Below are 23625 nucleotides of genomic sequence, written 5' to 3' on the forward strand. Positions count from 1 at the left end.
TTCATACAAATTAAATAATTTTTTTTCTATCGCATCTGATACGCGTTATTTTATTTCACAGAGTATAATACTATTGACTAAATGTTAAATAATTGAATTAACATAAATCAACGAAAAACTACTATCAAGTGACTGGTTCCTACGTTAGATTGTCTTAGAAATTCAGATGTCACTGTTTCTCGAGAATGTCTGATATAGCAACACAACAATCAATGGTATTATTATTTATTATTAATCGTTCACCGTTACATGTATAATATATAATATATCCTCTACTGACATATTATTGTTCTGTCTTCATCACAACGTGGAACACACGAATTGGTAACAAAACGAAACAATTCTATAATCTCGCATGAGATAATAATTATATTCAATATATACCTACATACTGTACATATATTAATTACATCACATTTCGAGTACTTTTCCACAGGCTTATAATATGTTGAATGAAACAACGGTCCTGCCATATAATTATTTTAATAGGACACTCAACAACATTTCTGTATGTGACTAAGTGCGTCATTAGACGATGAAATCATAAACTGGAATTTGATATTCAACCTAGCCTAACACGTGCATATTAAATGACATTTCACCTCTTTAACAAAGGAGGGTGTAGGCAACCGAGTATGGAGCACAAATATTATTAACAGCTATTTATACTTGGACGCGACAAAAACGAGACTAAATTTGACTCATTTCGTTAATAAATTTGGTGGTAAGTCTGAGATTCACCATAATAATATAATTATGGACTTTACATAGGTAGGTAGTAGGTACGTAATTATACTGCCGATCGTACTGATTATGAGTTTTAAAAGTAGGTACCCACTCATATTTAATTCATGAACGTTGAACAAATATATTGTGTACTATCTTGATGCCTGAAAAAATGACTTATAGAACATAATGAAATCAAAACGGATCACAGGGAAAATTATATTTTCATTCAACTGTAATTTCAAACAGTATACCTACTGAAGATTAAAAAGAAAAATCTAAGTTTAATAATAATATACCAACTAATTTATGTGTCTATTTTAAATTAAAATTTCCAATAACAATTACAACCATCGTGATAATATACTGAAAGGGATTCAGTTATATATTATGATGATAAATTACATTTAGCACAATGATAAAAAAAAAACTTTTCATCAACGTTTATTTGCATAACAATTCAATAACAAATAATACAATTGGACATTTAATTGTAACATAAATAGTTTTAAATTCATATCGTAAATAATTTGGAAAATGTTTTGGTTGAAAAATACTCGTACAATTATTATATTAAAATATTTCATCTCAATAGCACCAATATTTTATACCCAGCTATTGAAATACTTCTACGAATGTTGTTGTAGGTCAGTCCGAATCGTATACATTTATAGGAATATAATTTTATATAATAATAAACAATTTTAAATGAGTCTTAACTCTATAACACTAATACTTATGAGTGATGATAATGGAAAGTAAGATACTCGATATTGTAATATGTATTAGATATAGGTAATTGTTGAAATGGATTGAAATATTGTTGAAAGATATCTTTTTTCCGATTTCGTTCGAATCATTGTCATAGATTTTCGAATATTTTATGTTAAATTGAGTTAGAAGTGTGAGAGAAATCAATTGGTAAAATGTAATATATTTATAAACTTTAATAGAGTTTTCTATTTTTATATCAAATAGAATTTTATTTATTTTAAACCCATTTAACGTAAACATTAAAAAAGTTCTACTTTTAAAGAAGGCGAGATTGTTTTTATAGTATACCTATAATGATGTAGGTTATTTTTAAATATTTTTTATCATAAAAGAGATGAGCAATCAATAAAGTATACATAATAAATGTACTGTTTTACTAAGAATAGAAATATAAAATACATATTATAAATATTTTATTTGTAATCCTTTTAGTTTGTAACGACGGGCGTTCAACATACGTGATGTATTTATTTATAGTGTCAAATAGTTTTTAATAGTAATAAATAAAAATATGAAATTATAACCACCATCTATTTTTAAATATTTATACATGTCTATACATTGAAAAAAATTATATGCATATAAATTATATGATAGTCTGAAACTTGTATTCAAACATATTTTAATTATATGTTCATTACAAACAAATGTTTATAAAAGTTGGACAATCATATTGTTATCCGAATTTCGTACAACTTTCCAACGTATTATAATAGACTCCAGATGGCTAAAATGCAAATAAGTTACTTGAGGGTATAAATAAAAAATTCAAAATATAATTCAATTTTCTTTTACAAGAATTTACGTATCAAAATATTAACAGTCAAAAATTATATTTGTTTCGAAACAATTATTGTTGATACCTATAATTGCACGTTAGGCTGGCAAATTGTTTCGTTTTTTTTTTGTCTATTTGTTTCTATACTCTATTATTTCACTCATGTTTCATGAGTTAAATAGGTAATGAATATAAGTTTCTGATTTAAATTACTTTTAAGCCGTTATATTATTATTATATTAACAAGTAATACAATTACTAAATTGTACAGAAATGTCCACAACCCAAAATAAGTATCATAAAATTATATATTAAAATTATTATTTATTATTCATAATTATACTTATGGTTGGTTATTTAAATAGTAAACAATTCCATTGAGTGGTCAAGAGTATAAATAAATAGATAAAATAAATATCAAATTTCACAACTCATATACAAAATTAGGTATCTACTTATTAGCTTTACTGTGAAGTAAAATTTGTTTATATTATTTTTTTAATTAAATACTTTAAAATCAGGAAATAAAATGTGTAATAAGCAGAAGTCTCTGAGGTAATATTTTAAACTCTGGACATATTTTGAAATTATTTTAATTTGTTTAAATAACCACCCAGAGCACAATAACAATATTAAATTTACAAATCATATTCCTCTGGTGAAATTAGTCATACGTTTGATTTTAATGAATGTACTATTTATTTTTAAGTTTTTTACACACATATAATAAAAATTATATATTCGTTTAATGTATTTTAATTATAAAGCATTGTAAAATATATTAATGTTAATTATTAGGTACAATAAAATATTATAATATAATCATAAAAAGAGGGAATGTAGGTATCCACTCTGCTGTGTTGTATAGTAGACGAGTGTACCTCGGTCATTGATTAGGCGCTGTGATATTATGTGTGTTAAATTTGAATGAAATGATAAATCATTGTGTACGATGAAAAAAAAATTCCGAGTGAAGACGGTTGCATTTTTTGGAAACCAAGGTTACTAAACAAATATTTTATAAATTATATCAAAATTTTAACAAATATTCGTGTATTTTTTTTTAGTTTTTACGGATTATTTTTAAAAGCACTAAGCATTTTCAATTTTAACCTCACACAAATACCGACAAAATCCAATTTGCTAAAAAAAATCTCCGTCAAAGTTGATGATCATATCATTTTTTTCTAGTAGAAAAAGTGTCTTCAGTCACAAAAAATAACCTCATCATTATAAAATCAATACATCCGTTGTTCCGCTGTAAAACAAAATATTTTTACATTGGAATAAATTTGAAAAAAAAAAACTATAATATATTTTTATAGTATTTTTTTATTCAGTACCGTTGTACAACGTAAGGCTTATAATATTATTATAATAACGTTAGTACGTACCTACTCCCGATAAAAAATGTTTAATACGATTTAGATATTTTAAATAAAAATGTTCATTTTAATCGTAATACAATAATCTCGTTTATTACATACTGCCAGTGATATTTTTGAACCATACCGCCCTTGAATTATGCGTAACAGCCGCACACGACGACGGACGACAACAGCTGCTGCTGTTCGACACCGTATTACGAAATATTTACAAGTTACATTATTGTTCGTATACTTATTGTGTACGGCACAAGAATATTATAATATCCGTTCAACCGATTAATTTTCCTAATAGATGTTTCCGATCAATAACAGATTTTTTTTAATTTAAAAACGCATACCAAATACGTTAGTCATATTTGTATGACGGACAGCTGCTACAGTTTCGTATTCACATGCGGGTGTAACTATTAAACAGTCGACCTAATAGAACCATTGAACCACAACCAGGTATCTGCGAGCAGAGTTCACTGTTTATGGCAGATACGGGCATAATTATAAGATAATAATAATAATAATAATATAGTGGTCACTTTATTGTTCACACTGCAATAGTGGTTTATTGTACACAATATAATATAATTTACATAGTAGGTACCAGCTACGTCCCAACTCCTAACAATTAATACCCTCAGTTATGGTTATTAATTAATAATGATATTACAATATTATAACGACGAAAGAAACCGTTTCATTATCAAGCAATACTCAAAATTAAGCGATCATCGTTTCCTAACCTAAATACGTAGCCGTACGATTCAATAATAGAAACACATTGTTTTGACTACTGTACAAGCAGCTTGAAAATTATTCTTATTTATTGTTTTAATTATCCAGAGCGTCTAGCAAATGTTTATACTGTAATAATAATTATGTTAATTCAAAGTACCCACACTCGAAATCGGCTGTGCAGATATATTTTAATCGAATCAGCTCCAGAAAAAAGTTCAACTATTATTAATAATTTTTTTTTTTTTATGTTATTCTAAATCGCCGAACATTATTTGGTATATTATTATGAGATACGCAATAATAGGTACTAAGTTTATTTCTACTTAAAATATTATATAAAATATCCACAGCGAAGCTCCTTTCATTTAAGCAACTAACTGTAACATATTTCGGGAATTGAAAATGTATATTATAATGGTAGTGAAAACAATGCATGTAACTTACGAAGAGATTTTAATTAACCCTCAGAGATTATAGGATTTTAGGTAATTTTTTTTTCTCACAAATAATTTTTCGTTAACCAAATATTTGTTAAACTTTTCCACCCCTTTATGTTGTCATCGTCATCCTTGTTTTTTTTTCACCACTCCACTTACCTATTCCAATAACATTTTTTTTCGTCCTATTGTTATGTAAACCTCCGGCCGGAACGCTTTTTCATTCGGATATCCTACAATAATCACGCTGGGTCCGACTTTTAAAAGAATAATTAATTTATGAATTATGAACGTCATGATGTCGTTTATCATCAACGATAATTTATGATATGCTATGAACGAAGAGGAAAGCAGTAAAAATAGTTTGCATATTTAAACATAACTAAAATTAGACCATCGTGTCTGAATTATGATTTCCAGAGTTATTAATCCGTTTATGAAACAAAAAAAATTTAAATTGGATTTATTGTGTCCTCGACTTTCTTTGCTTTTATGATGAAAAAAATAAAACCTATGAATAAATCTGAATATACTAATTCAAATAATAATAATAATAACAAAATATATAATAAATAAGTAGAAACAGAAAATATAAAGTATTGCTTAAGTTGAGAAAAAAGATTGCCCTTTTGGGAAAACTGTGTCTGAAAAAGCATTGTTTTAACTAAAACGAAAAGAATACTCAATAAGAGTTGTACATCCTTCTACTTTGTTTGAAAAAGCATACCTACCTAAAGAAAATTGTTTATCTCTAGGTATACATTTTTTTTAAATTTTCGTACTGTGTATAGCTACTTTAATTAATAAGTAAACTTCCAATAATAATATGTACTCAGAATTTGTTTGAATAATGACTTGCCTGTAGATAAATAAATTATTTAATTTATTTGTAGGTATATTATCTGTATTCTATAACAAATACAAATAATGTACGATTGCAATACGGTATATACGTGGTTATTTTTACATTGATTAGAATCTTTAATTTTTTTTAATATAGATTTATGTATAACTTTGTTGATCATTTTACTCCCCCCCCTCCTCAATAATATTTAGGTATGTACATGCTATATAATATTTATTACTCATTCCAATTCTGTGTATAATATTCCTGATAATTTAACGAAATTATTCAACTTACTACTTAACAAAAATAAATAACTCAAGTTGAAAATATGTGTCATAAACTGTTCAACAATGTTTTGAAAAAAATAACAAAAAACCAAAATTATTATAATATTTTGGACAGAGTTGAACTCAACTAATACTTAAAATTAAAGTATAAACACGACTCTTAAACAATAATATTATATGCTAATAATTTTTTTTTTTTTAATAATCATTCAATATTAGTTTGTAAAAAATGTATTTTTGAAAATACCAAACTAAGCCATTTTATTTAATACTATATTATAGGTAGTAATACATATACATATTATGATTATTATCCAGTATTATTGGAACAATGCAATGGTATATAATAGTATTATATTATAATCAACACAGCCGATGAAATATAAATTTATTTTTTATCTAAATTTAATGAAAACGTTGGTTTATATTTCATACTACATAGATATCGTTCTAACATGAGTCTTTAAATCATAATAAATTATTAAAATAACTTTTTGAAACTTTTAACCGCATACTATTCAAAAAGAGGTTCGTTAAAAAAATATTTTGTATTATAATATAATATTGACCGTTCAGATATATAATCAAAGTTTATATAAAAAGAAAGCATTGCTTCTTTAACCTACTACCAGTGCTAAAAGTTTTCCCTCCACTTAACATGTTAACTGCTTCGTTTTCATTGGGTTAAGATTAAAGACTCACAGTTAATAACCATACAGTAAATAATCAATTACAATACATCAACGGTTTTTGATTAATATATTTTGCATTATGCAATTAAAAGTTTTTAAATTGAAAAACTTTAAATTATTTACTTGATTACGTAACATGAAATAATATCTTATGATAAAAGTATACCAAATTATATTATATTTTAGAAATTATAATTATTTCATAATTACGACTATAAGTAATATAATATTGATATTAAATGAAACATAAAAATAAACATAATATGATATTGGACTCTATCTGATGTATACCATTAAAGTGTTTTTTTTTTTAAAATATTTTTCTGAAGAACGTCGTTACAACTGTTATCCAAATTAGAGTCGATATAGCGAGAAATGGTGTAATTATTTGCCATAGCGAAAAACCCGTAGGAATAATATGAATATAGAACGTAATAAATAACGAGAATATCAGTTTTATATAATATTATATTTGCATAGTAAGTACACTAATTATAACCAATGATGGTACAAAGTGTTTTCCTAGAAAACATAAGCAACGTAATAACTGCGATAGTTGTAGGTAGTATATCATTATGACGTTGCATTTGCACATTTTGATCAGTGCTCTACTTTATTGTTTTATTTATTTTGTATGCGTTTTGAAATTTTATTACGCATGCGAGAGACATTCTGTAATCTGTGTCCCGCTTTTCATCGTTATAATTTGATTAAATTACGTGATACAATACTTAAACAAGTTTTCCTTTGTCCAAGGTTTATGATTTGAGTATCGTTCATCTTCACGAATTCCCCCATGGACTTGAGCTACTACATAATAGACTGCGATTATATTCCAACGGGTTGTGCCAGCGCGCCGGGAAACGCGTCAAGACTAAATTAGATATTGTTCGCGCGATAAATACCAAAATTAACCAAATGAAGACAGGAAATCATTTTAATAACACCGTCGTGGCCGTGATTCGGACATAATGAAGTACGGCATTATAGTATGAAAAAACAGTATAATAATACCACTGCTAATACCACTATGGTCTAGTTTTATATTATAATGTCTAGACACGAGCACGTCTATAATAATATATATTATAATATAATACTATTATATTAAACGTGATAAGTGAAATTCATAAACCTATCCCTCGTTGGGAAAAAAAAAATTATTCGTGAACATGTCTATTGAATTACAACCTAACCTAACCTATTCAAAAAAATATATTTTTGTTTATCGTTAAATATTATTTACGCGTTCGTCGTAGTAACAAATGATGTCACCATAGCAACCGATAACAAATGTAACAAAAAAAAGCGTCTCATGGTTTTCAGATAGACCTCTAGCCGAAAAACATGTTCTCGTTTAAAAGAAAATTATAAACATTTCCCACGTTGTATAAGGCATTAGATCGTGAACATGTCATTTGATTTGCGAGAAAATCAAAAATGCATTTCGTTTAGCGTAAAAAAATACTATGTATCGATAGACTTTTTATATAATATTTAGTAGGTGTTTACATTTTCTATAAGCATACTGACAAAATTATCAGTTGCAACAAAAAAATCTTCTTACGAATTTCAGCCATAAGTCATTATATATTTATCCATGTAAAAAACAAATTAGCCGTTCAAAAAAGCTTTTTTTATAACTATAATACCTTGCTCATCGAAGTTCGGTTGTGTAAATACGATTCCATAGTATTCGCGGTCGGCGTTGAACATTTTGTCGAAACAATTAACCCAATTAAAAACCATGAGAACCGCAGAGATAGCAAGGACTGCGTGGTATACTATACGAAGCAAGCGGTATTCAGTGGCGAGACGTGGAAATTTGATTAACGCCCGAGAAATTTGAGCCGCATAACTTGCGCGCATAAACTTGTTTCTTGTTGCCTGAACTTACATAGAACAATGGTCGTGGTATGGAAATATGAAGTATTGGGGGACGAGCGGACGTTGTATATAGTGCGGCCAAGAAAACGAGAACGGGTGCCACTGCTGATGGTACTCTCGCCCACAAAGATTTATGACTTTGAAAAAACATTTTCGGCTGAAGAGTTTTCCATAAATATTGTAATAACTAAAATCATGAAACATATGGCACACTGAATATTTCATTAATTGAAATTCCAATTTAACCTTAGAAATTAAAAATATTAATCTGAGCTAAATGAGATTATGAAGTTTGAATTCATCGCATACAAAAATACAAGATACATTCCCAGACAGCAATTTTTTGTTCAATAATATTATTATAACATTATAATCACGAATAATATTAGTTTTACGTAATTATAATACTATTATAATATTATCGTTACAAAATGCTGTCTGGGTTAATATTTGTAGTATTTTGAGTACGATAATTAATAATATCGTATCGATAAATGTAATATTATACTATACGATATTTATTATTTAAATTACTATATAGCCAAAGGCTATTTCTATGGTGCATCGTCATGATGCTTATCATGTTAAAAAAAAATGATTTTTTGCTTACTCGATAACATTGAATTGATTAAAATGAACTTAAATATAATATATTATATTTTTAAGCTAAAAATCTAATATTTATATTAATTATATCACAATGAGAAATTAGCTTGTCGGTTTTGTGGTATGGTGTTAACTTAATTATAAACGTATCTAAATAATATTATGTGTATTTAAACTTAGTTTCTGCAGGGAAAAAATACTATTATACAATAGTTATATTTTTTTAAACATAACCGCAGAGTCTTGTATCTCTGAACTTATTTCTGTGGAACACGATTACAACTAAACGAAATCTTGTACAACAACCCCATCGGGAATACAATATCATAATATTGTAATATGTGAGTCTATCAAATCAAATATTGTATCACTACCTAATTAACAAAAAATACATTTAATAAGATAATGTTTATTAAAACAGATAAAGGATTCCCAGCATATATAAGGGGCATGTCTGTAACTGTGTATCTAAATTGAGTAATAACATACTATGTGACATTCAATCTCATATTCTCTTAACTTTTGATGAATTTATAAAGTACCCAACGATACGGAAATCAAAACACCATCATCCATCTTTTATAATTAGGGAGATTTAGGATAAAACCAGTTGGTATGAATGTATGATATACCGACTATTATAGTAAGAGGATTTAGTCCTCTCTGCGTATTTATTTTTTTCGGTGACCTTGTAAAATAAGAAAATATTAAACACATAATATACGATTTTTGCAACTAGTATTCTACACATAAAGATAAAAGTAGAAAAACCTTATAAATGGCGTCTAATTGCCCATGTCGAAACTGACAATACTACGGTAATACCTCAGTATTGCTGTGTATACCCATTTCACATTTTCACAACGTGAATCGTGCTGTAAATGACCCATGTTTCTCATGTTTGAAAATATAGAGCAACACTTGCAAAATTAATCTCAGTAACGGTAAATACAAGAGCAGTTTTAAAAACTAACAAAAAATAAACAGAAATTATTTATCTTAAAGATTATCCAATAAAGAGAAGGCAGCAACGACTTTTAAAAACATTGAAATATTGAATAGGTACTAAATTCAAGATAATTTCAATTTAAAACCGACACTTTCGTTGTTTTAAAATCCTTTCACATTAATGCGCTTTAAGTACACAAATGTTTTAGCTACACAAATAAAGCATTTTACTACCGACCCAAACCACCATATTGTTGTTTTAATGGTAAAATAAAAAAATCTCTAGCATATTTCAAATCTAGTATAACTCATCTTGATTTTATACTCACCAGATTTTTCTAATAATCAAAGTGTACCTTACTAAAAAAAAATAAAAAAAAACTTTGCCGTTGACGTTTAATCAGATAGGTATTATGAATCAACTTTAGTTCATTTCAAACTAACGTTCGATAATGATTCATACTTTATATAATATTATCTATACTTATCTGATCAACAGAATATTGATCACGCTAGTTAAATATCTTCTACGTTGGTTTCATGGTTTGTAAAAAAAACAAAATATAAGCTGCAAGAACTTCGCTTGAAAACCATATTATATCACTATCTAAAATTGAACTACTTCAGAAACTTATGATATTAAATATTTATTTAATACAGCATGATATACCTAATATCACTATGCCACAGTTTTTTTCTCAATAATTGTTTGGACACAATAAGTTTACTAATAATAATATTATTATTTGTATCAGCGACAATATGTATATTGTATACAATATTGATTATACAGTCAAATTAATTGGTACTGTATAAAAAAAAGTACCCATAGTTTTCAATTAATTGTAATTATTAATAAAATATTATTGATTTCATCAATATTCAATCATATTACACCGTGCAGTTTTAATATTTGCAGATTTATGTTAATAATAGCTCACGTGGTGTGTGGCTGGTTATCAAGAATTTCACACTGATTATTTTCATCAATTTTGTTTTATAGTAATTCAAAAACGACATGCATAATATTATTATTTTTAGTTACCTAAGTACCTGTAATTGTGATTAATAGTTGTTATATTATGTTGAATGAATACAATTTAAATATATTAAAAATAAATCGTTTTCAAATTTAACCAATGTAATTCTTATAATAATACAGTAAAATATGTTCTAGTAGATATTGCTCGACATTAGTTGACCTAGGATAAATATAATTTAGGCTTAGTGTAGGATTTAAATACAATGAATGGGTTTCATTATCCTATAAACTTAATACCAACGGTATAAATCCATTTAATTCAACGTATAAACACTTTTCTCGACGTAATGTTGTACTTAAAATACACTTTATATTTCAAAGGTGGCCCTGGTTTATTTTTATTGCAGAAAATGTTGTTCCCGTCGAACATACATCTCAAAAGTAATATTTTGTTTTAACTTTAATCACTTATTTTTAATTATTTAGGTACTGTTTATTTGTGTCAACATTAAATTTTACTGAATTTCGTTTTTTTGACATAATATCACAAGGCGTTACATTTTCTTTAATACATGACCAAATCAAAATCAAAGTCATGGTGTCATGTCATTCTAAGGATACGATGGACGAGATTAAAGTCACAGTTACGGACGAAATGACAGTCGGATAAACAATGAAATAAACTATGGGGACGATTGCGTTAGGTCGAGACGAGTGAATTTTAAATATAATATACTTGCTAGATCTACAATGGGCGGGCTTTTCGACTAACTGTATAGCGAACATTTCATGGTAATGGCAGTTGCTAATTAAAATATAGATACGATAAATATAAATTTATATTAACGCCTAATCAACTTGAAAGGTAAAATATTTAGCCTCGGGAATCGGATATCATTAGTAAATCGATTAAATACCTAGGTATATAATATAATTTATATTTGTTTTGTTTATATTGAGTATTTATATGGTATGGTACGGTATGGTATAGTATTTCAGAAATATATAATAATAATTTACAATCAGTTTTTTACACTTGATTTAAATGAGGTGAAAAACAATAAAAATTATTAAATGTATTCGTTGAAAAATGTATTTTCACCTATATAGCTTTGTACAATGAACGTATAAACAATCAATAAACAACGCTTTGATATTAATATATGAACATTTTTGTTACGAATATAAAAAATGTAATACGTCAAATACTGCCATTTGCTATTGGATATCGACCATTTTTTTCTACGCAGGTGACACTTATCCCGGATTCGATACATTTTATAAAAATTGGATTCATAACCATCTGCGCGTTCTAGACTACTGTATACCGTAATATTGCATAAATTGTTTTCAGTCCACTGACTATTTTTGTTCATGAGGATTTAAAGCATCAAAACGAATGATGATCACACAACAAATACCTAACTGTTTAACATATAATAATGTGCATGCAATTTAGCGTTAGAAATATATAAACACTGCTATTAAGAATGTATATTTTATATTATTATAAAAAGTGCCAAAAATATTAGATTTAAATAAAATAAAATGGGATTAGATCTTAATGTTAAAAAAATATTTTGAGATTACAATTTACTACTGTTATGCTCTACTTTTCTTATGATTTTTAATAATCTATAATCCAAGTTCAGCTACACAAAACTTATGTTCCGTGGATGTTTGTACAGTATCAACTTAGATAGCTTACCAAATCGGCAATGGTTCCATAATAATATACTAGATAGGTAGGTACTTTAAGCGAAACAGTTTCAATAAAAATACCAATATGATATTATTTTACAATTAATACTGAACGAAAATAAAGTGATTCATCACCGTTCACGTCTTGTAAAAAGTGGTATTCGTTAACTATTAGAAACGTTTCATTGACGACCAATTTTCACCACCGTCTCAACCGAAAACGTTCAACCACAAACAGAAAGAAAGCGGTCACTGTCGTTTTCACGCTCGACTGACGTGACATGTTGGGAGGTATACTGCTTAGTTTTTTTCAGTAACTTTGTTTTTCTTGAAAACTGTCCAAAAAAAAAAAAAAATGGTTAATTGTTGACACTTGTTTAGTGTGTTGTTGTACCACGATGACTGATGGATTTCGATCAAGACATTTGTATTTTCGAATAGTTAATCTATTTTGGTTCATTGTAATAATAGGCCCCAGGGAAGATAATAACGAAGTACAAACATTTCATCAATCTTTGCATCTAACATCGTTAGACGTGTCTGTTTTATTTTTATTATTTCTAAATTAATGGGACAGCACAACATCTGCAGTGGGCTGTTACGCTCATGATCCGTTAAAAAAATAGTAATTTAAAAAACCCAACTAATATTGTACCTATGCAACACTAAAACCAAAATATCTAAAACATATATTTTTATACAACATTCTACAAACCAAAATGAAATGAACAGTACAATAATTATTGCACATGTTCTAAAGTCGATACCAAAAACCAAACAGAATTTAAATTCATAACAAACGTTGAGTAAGTAATGTCCACCTATAAGAAAAATCTAATTTCTACACATTTCAGAAGTTTACATTGCAGTTATCACGTACACTTTATTATTATTTTGATGAATATTTTCACCATTATAATATTTATCGCTTGACTTTTAAAACGAATTTGCACTTTAATTGTTGGAGGGAAAAATTACATCTATGTTAATTGTATTTAAATTTAGTCACCCATCGTCAGTTATAATACTTTTAAGAAACTAGATGCCGTTATTTTAGTTTACAGTGTTTATATTTTAATTATGTTTACATAAAGCAAGTACTAGCAAGTCGTTTTGGTGCAAAAATGTTGGTCTAGATTCATTTGGTTACCAAATTTTAAAATCAGCAAACATATACCTAGACACCGACGGCTTTTGTGCTCGAATAAATACAACTATTTTAGAAACATTGTATAAGCGTACTTGGTATGTTTATGCCGTAATTGTTGTTGGAGAATCCTATACATTAAACATTATAATGCATACTCTGGCAACTTTTCGCAAAGAAACTACTCTTTCCTCGCGTAAGACACTATAGTTGGAATTTTTAGGACTTTCCTTTAGTAGGTAGCCCTCACCCACTAAAAAGTTCTACGTGATTATTTTACGCGAAATAGCGACTTTGTAAACGACTACCTTGAACGTCTAATGAGACACCTGGGATAGAGTTGTGTAAACTTGTTATTTTTATAATATATACATAATAATCTAATAGAATATTATACAGGATTACATGAATAATTTATTTTACCTAAGCTGTTTATTGGGTTTATGAAATATGAATTCAAATTAACGGATTTCAAAACATAATAATATTATAAGTGGACTGCAGGTATGGCGATGTGGTTGGCATCAGTCACAAATGTGTTCTTATAATAATTGTTATCATCAATCTAAAAATAAAGTGATAATAGAGTATGCAATTAATATAATATAGTAGTATTATATTTTGGTGATTAAAAATGATTTATTCATTTTCATATGTTTGTGATAATTTAGGTACTGTAATCTCCAACAGCGAAAATTATTTCCTATTACTAATTCACTGAATACCTCTTTTATCATTATTAATTTGAGATACAATAACTAAACTCTTACTTGAGATTCAAAAAATAAATTAAAGTTATGAAAATTAAATATATATATACTTGGATTGTATTTTTATTTAACTTTAATACAACTAGTGGGTAAACAAATTTAATCCAAAAAATAACGTTTATTTGAAGCAACCATTGCGTATAAGGTAATCATACGAAACAGAATCGAATAAAATTTCTTTAAAAGCGTATTTTTTTTACGTGTTTACTTTATTTTTCGTTGTTCATCGTGACATAAGACTTTTGAAGTATTTGACAACTTTGATTCCTTTAACCTAATAATGAGGATAAAAAAGTTTATCACTTTTGCTATTCTTCATTTGTATAACACGTTATCAGAATCTACCTACTATGGAATGTAATTTTTTTTTTTTTGATTTTATAACATCGCATTAATCAGTAAAATAATTCTAAAAAATAAGATTATTTATTGTTAAAATGCAAAAAATAAAAGTATATTCGTTTATATAATATTATTTCTTATTTAAGGTTTTTGATCGAATCGATATAGCCCATCGATATTTAATCTTATCTTAAATTGTATTAGTAAAAAAAAATGTGCAATCATTCACTTGCTTGTAATTCATACCAGTTTCCGTCAGACTTCTGGGACGGAATGGACATTAATTTTTATTCGGCAGCGTGTGTTACATTGCAATAAAATAACATTTTGGCAACACGATATTATGATGTCGGAGTCTAAAAAGGATAGCAGCGATAGACGCATTTAGTGTAAACTGTAAACGAAACTAAAGCGAACGAAAAATCGAAATTTCAACACATAAATTGAAAATAAAACAAAACATAGCGTACGCAATAAACGTTACCGTATTGGTTTTATACCGATGTATATATTATTATTGTTATTATTGTAACAGCCGAATATAACATTCTCTCGATATTGTCGGAGTGAGTTGTTTTTTTTTTTTTTTTACTCCTTTATACGACAACAACACATTACATTATATACCTACATTCCACCAAAGAGACATAATAACGTATATTATACGTTCGGGGTACGTTGCAGAGCTATAAACGAATTTAATCAAACTCATTTTTATTTATTTATTTATTGATTTTTTTAGTTCGACAACAGCAAACCGTACACGTGCGGTATTGATTTTAGCGTAAGGTGATTTCTTCGGTAATTGACTACTATAATAATAAATTATAAACCTATTACGACCACCCGGCCCGTGGCCCGGGTGTACTAAATTTTAATCGGTGTTTCGGGATAATTTGGTCTAACAAAATACGCGTTTGTTTTCAAATGGTTTTGTTGATTTCGTTTTGAATATAACAACACGCAGGTATATGTGTGTATGCATAATACAACAACAGTAGCACAGTTGTATTGTATACGTATACAAAGTATCAGATAGTATATTATTATGCGAGTGTGTGTGTGTTTATGTTTTTATGTGATGTGAGCCCATTTTAAAGCTATACCGCCCCTCTGGAAAAAAAAAAAGTATCGTTCGATCGTTTTCATTCCTAACGACGGCACTGACCCATTTAGCGGCGGCGTGGCGTCATATAAAGGTGCACACTAATATAACACAGTGACTTTGGAAATCGACCATTGACGGTGGTCTGCGACTGTAAACCGTTTTAATGGCACGCATCATCACGGGTCGTCGGCGGGATGGAAATGATTTCGAAACGTCAAGATTCATAAGTTTCCGGGTGGGATGGCGTGGTGAAGCGCATGATGAGAAAATATAAATAAAAGTGGGTCGAATGGTGACGGGACGAACGCGACGACCACTGTGGTGCATGTGCGCAGACCACTGTGCCGGTGTCGGTCTCGTCGGCGCCGGCGAATCCGGAAAAACTCGACGACCGACACGAAAAACGCATGACGTGCTGGAAAACCACCTCCGGTGGCGGTCAGGCGGTTTGATCACGGGATAACGAGGGGGGATTTTCTCATTTTCGTCACACACACACACACACACACACACACACACACACACACACACTTTTCGGTAGAATTCAAATCATCGTCTGACGACCGTTCGTTATATAGTTCAACTGCAATTACAGTAAGCTTTGGGCTACAATAGTAAAATAGTTTTTTTTTTTCAGACAATATTAAATTATTGTAAACCACTCCACTACTGAGCACGGTCGAGTACCTTCCTATACCCTAACCCTTACTGCTATTGCATTGAAATAGTATTAATTTGTATTCACTAGTTGCTCGGAAAAACCGTGTAGATGAAAATTTCTATATATCAATGTATATAAATATACTATATAGTATATAGGTGTACTTATAAGTACTAACCGGGACTACCCGATCCGAACGAAAATTATCTGAACTACTGGGTCGTATCACATAATATATGCGTATAATTGCATTGTCTACCCACTTTTCTTGATACAAATATTAAAGTAATGTTGTATAATATTATTGTAATCTATTTAAGAGCACAACCGCAGATAATACATTTTATGTATAAGTTGATGATTGTACATAATATTATAGTATATAACAATATAACATGGTATATATTACTTATTGAACATAAGATGGATACTCGGGGTAAATATTATTTTTGTATGACTCATTTTTGTATTTAACACATCGGTGGTTCTACCTCAATAATAATACTATGTATACATATTATGTTGGTTTACAAAATGTGTACTCATTCTTGAATGATCTGTTATTCCATTTGATTTGATTTCGAGAGACATATAAGTCATTTCTTCTCTCTCAATAAACAATAATAAAGTATCTTATTTGTTTAAAAAACTATAGAACATATTATATTTTTTTTTTAATAATTAGTTAGAACTTATAAATATATTGTTGTAAATTATTATTACACCTACGATATTATTATAATGCAATTGTAATTCTTTAAAAACAAAACCGCTAGTCCACAATATGCGTAAACACAAAATGTGTGCCACGACCCGGTGTCCGGTTAGTTTTCGTCATTTAGAAACAATCCTATGCCATATTATTATGTTTTACCAGAGGTCGAAATCTGTGACGTCGTTAACGAAATCGGTCTTGCCGATGTTTATGAGACGTTAATCACTATAATATATTGAGGATAAAAAAAGAACGATAATAATATCGTCTCATCCCCCGGTGCAGCACACGTGACGTCTGACACCGACCTTGGGCGCGGGCACGGCGATTGCTATTTCTGCGACGAGTGTCGTGTACGCAAACTCTGGGAAACGGGTACGGTATTGCCGCCGCCGCCTGTTACGGTGACTCGGTTGACTGCGACGGGAATATTGCTTTGAACCGACCGGACCACAAGAATTTCAATCGTTCTGGATGGCTGCTGAATGACGCGACGCGCGCAGGGCAAACGGGTGTCGGCGACGAGGCGTTCGGGTCGGGAAATATTTGCTCGGTGGTTTATTGAATGATTATAATTACGGTGGCGGCAAACTCCGCAACTAAATGCCGATAATTATTATTGGCGGCGGCGGCGGCGGCGTAGGAAATCTTTAACGCCCAACCGTCGTCGTAAAGTATTATGGGTGTCGATTCCTTCCTATATAATAATAATATAATACCGCGTGCCATTTTATTATTATTATTATCGCTATCGCTATCGTTATTATTATTATTAATATAATATCTCACACTCCGGACAGAGGAAGTGGATGAAGGTACTTTGCGTGTGTGTGTTAGTGTAGGTGGGTGAGTGGGTGGATGGGTTTGGGTGTGTAATCATATTATACAATAATACTATATTCACATGTATATTTAGAATACGTCTGGGGGTGTTTGTGTTAGGGTTGGAGGCAGAAACGCACCGAGCATATTATATAATAATGTACTAAAGCAACAGTGCGGAGTCATCATAACTGTCGTGTTACGTTTTTCCACTATACCATACTACTAATTATCTGTACTAAAATTATTATTATTATTATAGCATGTCAACTCGCTTTCACACGAAGCCAAACTCGCATGTATAAATATATTGCATCAATATTGTCCGTAATCAGCAAAACATTTTTCGACTACCGAATTTCGTCGCTATAGCCATACACCGTTCACACTACAATGCAAATTTGGTAGATTTAATTATAATTTATTGTTATATATTTGTTCGTGTATGTAGAAACGATTACCTGGAATACGACATTGTTTTACTATCAAATAACAAAATAATGTACATACAGAACGCCATTTCGTTGCGTTTTACAACATTTCGGAATTTTCGTTAGGTTTTATTTGGTTGAAAAAAAAAACAAAATACGAATTGGAACCAAGAATCAAATTCTTTCAAAAATATTTTAACTTATGTTGAATATGGGATATAGCCACGGCAATAACTAATTATCATTAATTAAGTTGATCAAAGATTTAATATTATTTTTTAATTTTTTTTTTTCAAGTCTAATTATTGTTGACACATCTCAAACTTTAAACATAATTTTTGTTTCAACCACAAATTTGTGGTGTACCAAAACAAAAATAAAAATTTTAACTCTTATATAAAAATTAATGTTGATTTATCGAATTTCAATTTGTTATATAATTTTATTGAAATGGACATAATTTGCACTTGCAATTTAATAAATAACAAATGATTAACAACTGAAAATCAGCAATTTATCATATTTTTTTTCATTAATACTATATTATATGCTGGTACTTTATTTGTATGATCTATAAATATTGATATTGTTTTAAAAATTATAATCAGAGCACCATAGATGAATGCATCCAATGGAACTATAAAATTATTTCATTAAAAATTTGGGTTAGACAATTTAAAATTCTATATTTGAGATAACCATAAAGAAATGGAAAAGGGTAGTGGTTTACTATCGGTACACAATCGTTTTAAATATCAAAATTCTTAACTTTAGTGTTTATACCAATTTTTTATGTGAGGTCGTGAGAATCAAGATATTATTTTTAAAAATAATTTTTAATAAATAATAAAGTAATTTTTTATCGTGATAGGTGAATTATTATTATATGTAGCTAAAAAATCTCAAAGTATTATAAGTATTTTCTTTTGTAAAATGTTATTTACCAAAATTGAATTTACAGTTTAAATTACAATCTTAAGTTGTTTATGTTAATCACCATTCTATATAGATATTCATATTTATAGCGAAATTAAAATAAAAAATATAATAATATGTTAAATACTTTTTAATAAAAATAAAAATCAAATATGATTTTCAAACCATGACCCTAACTCGACAAAAGAAAAATATTAATTTATGTATAATACATTATAATATTATAAATATGATATTTGTTTTATTTTATACTAAACTACGTAGATGGCTAGATGTATGTATATTTATACTTTAAAAATCAATCGCGGCATAAAAATATATTGTTATACCTAATTAACTAATAATTCACTTAAGACGTGTTAAAACAAAAATAAAAATCATTCACTAATATTATATCCAAAACATTTAGTGATGCAAAAAGTCTAAGAATAGCATTAAATACTTAAAATGGTGTGTGAAGCATTTTTTTTAAAGAAACTGTCAAAATGACCTATACCCGTGTACATAGTCAAGATATGTATACAATTGAATCCCACGCGTTCTGAAGACTGACAGTTTGAGCACTGAGGTGGATTACAGGATTTGAAAGAGTTTTAACCTTAATTTTTTATGTTCCTGCTTATATCAAAATATATACAAATTGCTACGATTCTTTGTCGAAAATATAATATCATAAAGCGTCAGAAGGGATATTTAGTATATAAAAGGGATAGAGTTATTTTAAAAATAAATTTGATCATGTACTTGGATCCATTTAAAAAAAAAAAAAAAACATTGATAAAAATAGTATTTAACTGCAATATTACAAAACATGTACAAATTAGGTTGTTTCACACGTCATATCGAATCCAACAATATTTTTGTCTTTTGTAGCTTTGGTTATTGTTTTAAAACATGTCCACTGTAATTTATTGAATCATTTTTATATTTTCCATAGACACACACAGATACGACGTTACACCAAATGCTCTGGAGTTCTTATCATATACAATGAATTAAAAAATAAACAGTGGCATAAAAAACCAAAAAGATATTTTTAATTTTTAATTTTCTGGACAATAATAGACTTCGTTGGAAAAATATTAGAAAAAATGTAAGCCCATAAACATAGTGAACCACATGATTGAGCATTCACGATATTAACCGTACTATAGATGCATACAAATGAGTACTTGTGTGTTACATGCCCCACGAATAAAAAAAGACTGGACATGTAATAATAATTTTTCCTTGTTTACTATCCTTTTATTTTATCTTATCTTATCTGCGTTATTATATTATGTACTATTGTACAAGAATAATGAATATATTATAATATAAATGCGTAAAAAAATAATTAAAAATCACAATATCAAAAAAGTAAATAGAGATAAATTACCCAAGTAGTGTGATTTTTTAGTGAAAAATTACTATGATATCTATCAACGTGTCGCCTTCTTTTATGTTTTTACCCTCATATAAACTCTAAAAAATCGTAGATCAGTGTTGACCAGTGGCCTATGAATTCCGAAATGCCTTATAATGATTATGGTTTTCTTCAACCTCTACAGACGCTCAACAGTCTGAGTGTGAGATGACATTTTATGGTTAAAAAAATAAATATATTTCTGGTTCCCTCGGTAATACACTACCTAATACAAATATACAATAATAAAGAATAATGCATAATTTTTATTAAAAACTCTGAGTAATTAAATGAAACGTTGAAAAATATTAAAACAATAAAATACAATATTGAACTATAACGTAAAATATTTTTTTTTAGTGAGGAATCTTAAATATTAGGTAATTGGTCAGTTCAACATAGTTACAACTTGATAAGGGTAAACGTCTAAGATAACCAAACTTCTTGGATGATTAAAAAATAGATGAAGTATGTAAAAAGACAAATTAATATGTATATTGATACCATTGCAGTGTTAACCGATTTATGTTTAAAGTGTGCTTGACCATAAATACATTTTGTACAATAATTATATAAAGAAAACCAATACCAGAGTCAAATACAGTAAATACTCATAAAAATAAACTTAATATAAAACAAGTAATGCTAAGAATTGTTTTTGGGTTTATCGAGATAAAAATAAAAATTCAAGTAGATTTTGTCATTGAAAATAATAAGGCAGGCATTATATACGTATGTATAGAAATGGTTACAATGTTATATTGGTACAGCTTTCCTTATACGATGTACTTTTAGTTAAGTTTTAATTTTCCTGACTAAAACTTTTTACACTATTTTAATATAAGTATTGCATAGTCTATAGACTACTCACTACAACTGTTATCTACAGCACTACCTATGCCATTGTTATTAAAAAATAGAAGAGTTTTACTTTTAATTTCTTTTTTTAAACTTCAAGCATTGTAATTTTTAATATTCGATTTTAAAAACTGTTCTTGAACCGTTGATAACCTACTGAAATACGAATGATTTAATTTTAATCGTCAAGTTTTCATAATATTATTATCATAAGTCATAACGTTCTCGAAAGTTCACCTTTCGTTTTTACATGCACGATTGTACATTTTTAAATTTTAATATTATATATAAAGGTAATAATAGCTGTTATAATATAATGATTTATGATGTTAGTCGTGTGCATTAAAAAAATAAATATAATATATGGTTTGACTTTTATTATAAAATTATATGTATATACATTACATACCCAATACATTATTTTATCAACATAATATAATATTGTTTTGACTACATGACTGCATTTCCTACTTAAGAGATATTCTGTCAATATTCGCGTTACACGTAATATGTTATCCGTGTATAGTATAACAAATAAGGAGTTTCTAGTAGGAAAATCTATAGGAGAATAAAAAAAAAATTTTAAAAAGTAAATATATTTTCTTGTGCTTAAGTTTTATTGCAGAAACCAATACAATTTATACCTATATTATACAGTAGAGGTAGCTAATAGACGATCGTATAATAGGCTTAAATATTCTAAAGGTGGTTAAGGATTATATACAAAGTTAATGAACAAATCTGTGGTTAACGGATGAAAATACCTCTAATAACGATTTATTTAAAAAGGTCACTCTATAAAGTTGATATAATTATTAAACTCAGATATTATATTATGAAGAAAAAATGAGTAACAAACTATCGTATTGTACAACTGTTTGACACTTTTTTGATATTGTGTGTGAACTACATTGATTTTAGTGACTTGCAAAATATAATACATTGGTACACGTAATTATGATTTTTGTTTAATTTTTAGCAATATTTAGTATTTGTCATGTAACTAGGTACTTTATATATAATATTAATTATTATTTATTGCTCAACTAAATACTTTATATTTGTCATTTAACCATTGCTAAATATGGTTTATGTGTTTTGGGGAATTTTGTCTTTCGTCTTTCAATTGCCTGTGTAATAATTAATAGCTGAGTAGCTGAGTTTATTTTAATATTATCATAACTCTTTCTTGTGGTCCAATATCTTGGTTATACCGTCAATTTCATCGGAATGAAAACACCGAGTTTACAAGAATCCATTTATATTAGCTATTGACTTATGTTTCTACTAATCAAAAGTTACAGTTTTTGGTATTTTATTTGAATTTGAAATTTATTACTCGGAACTGAATAATAATATTATGGTTTGTATAAGTATTCATAGTTTAATTGACATTTACATTGCCATATTTTATTTTTATGTACAACTTATGAACATGGTTAGTTATTAGAATTAGTGATATTCAAGTTTTACAACAGTACAAACACATCCTAGTGTCCTACCATAATATAGTTATTTTATCTAAATTCTAAATATTATAAAATTATTTAAAAATATAATTTAAGAATCATCGGGGCTGGAATGAGTAATCTCGGTCCTTCAAGAAATATTTTTTTACCGTCCCATGATTTCCTAAAGTGACCCATAT

General features: G+C 28.2%; 1 protein-coding gene across 1 annotated transcript in view; it reads right to left on the minus strand.

Annotated features, from left to right (window-relative positions):
• LOC100169547 (alpha-2Db adrenergic receptor-like) overlaps window positions 1-23625 on the minus strand; it is a 141596-nt gene that overhangs the window by 108507 nt on the left and 9464 nt on the right.

Source organism: Acyrthosiphon pisum, chromosome A1 (genome assembly GCF_005508785.2).
Source record: "Acyrthosiphon pisum isolate AL4f chromosome A1, pea_aphid_22Mar2018_4r6ur, whole genome shotgun sequence".
Taxonomy (NCBI): Eukaryota; Metazoa; Arthropoda; class Insecta; order Hemiptera; family Aphididae; genus Acyrthosiphon; species Acyrthosiphon pisum.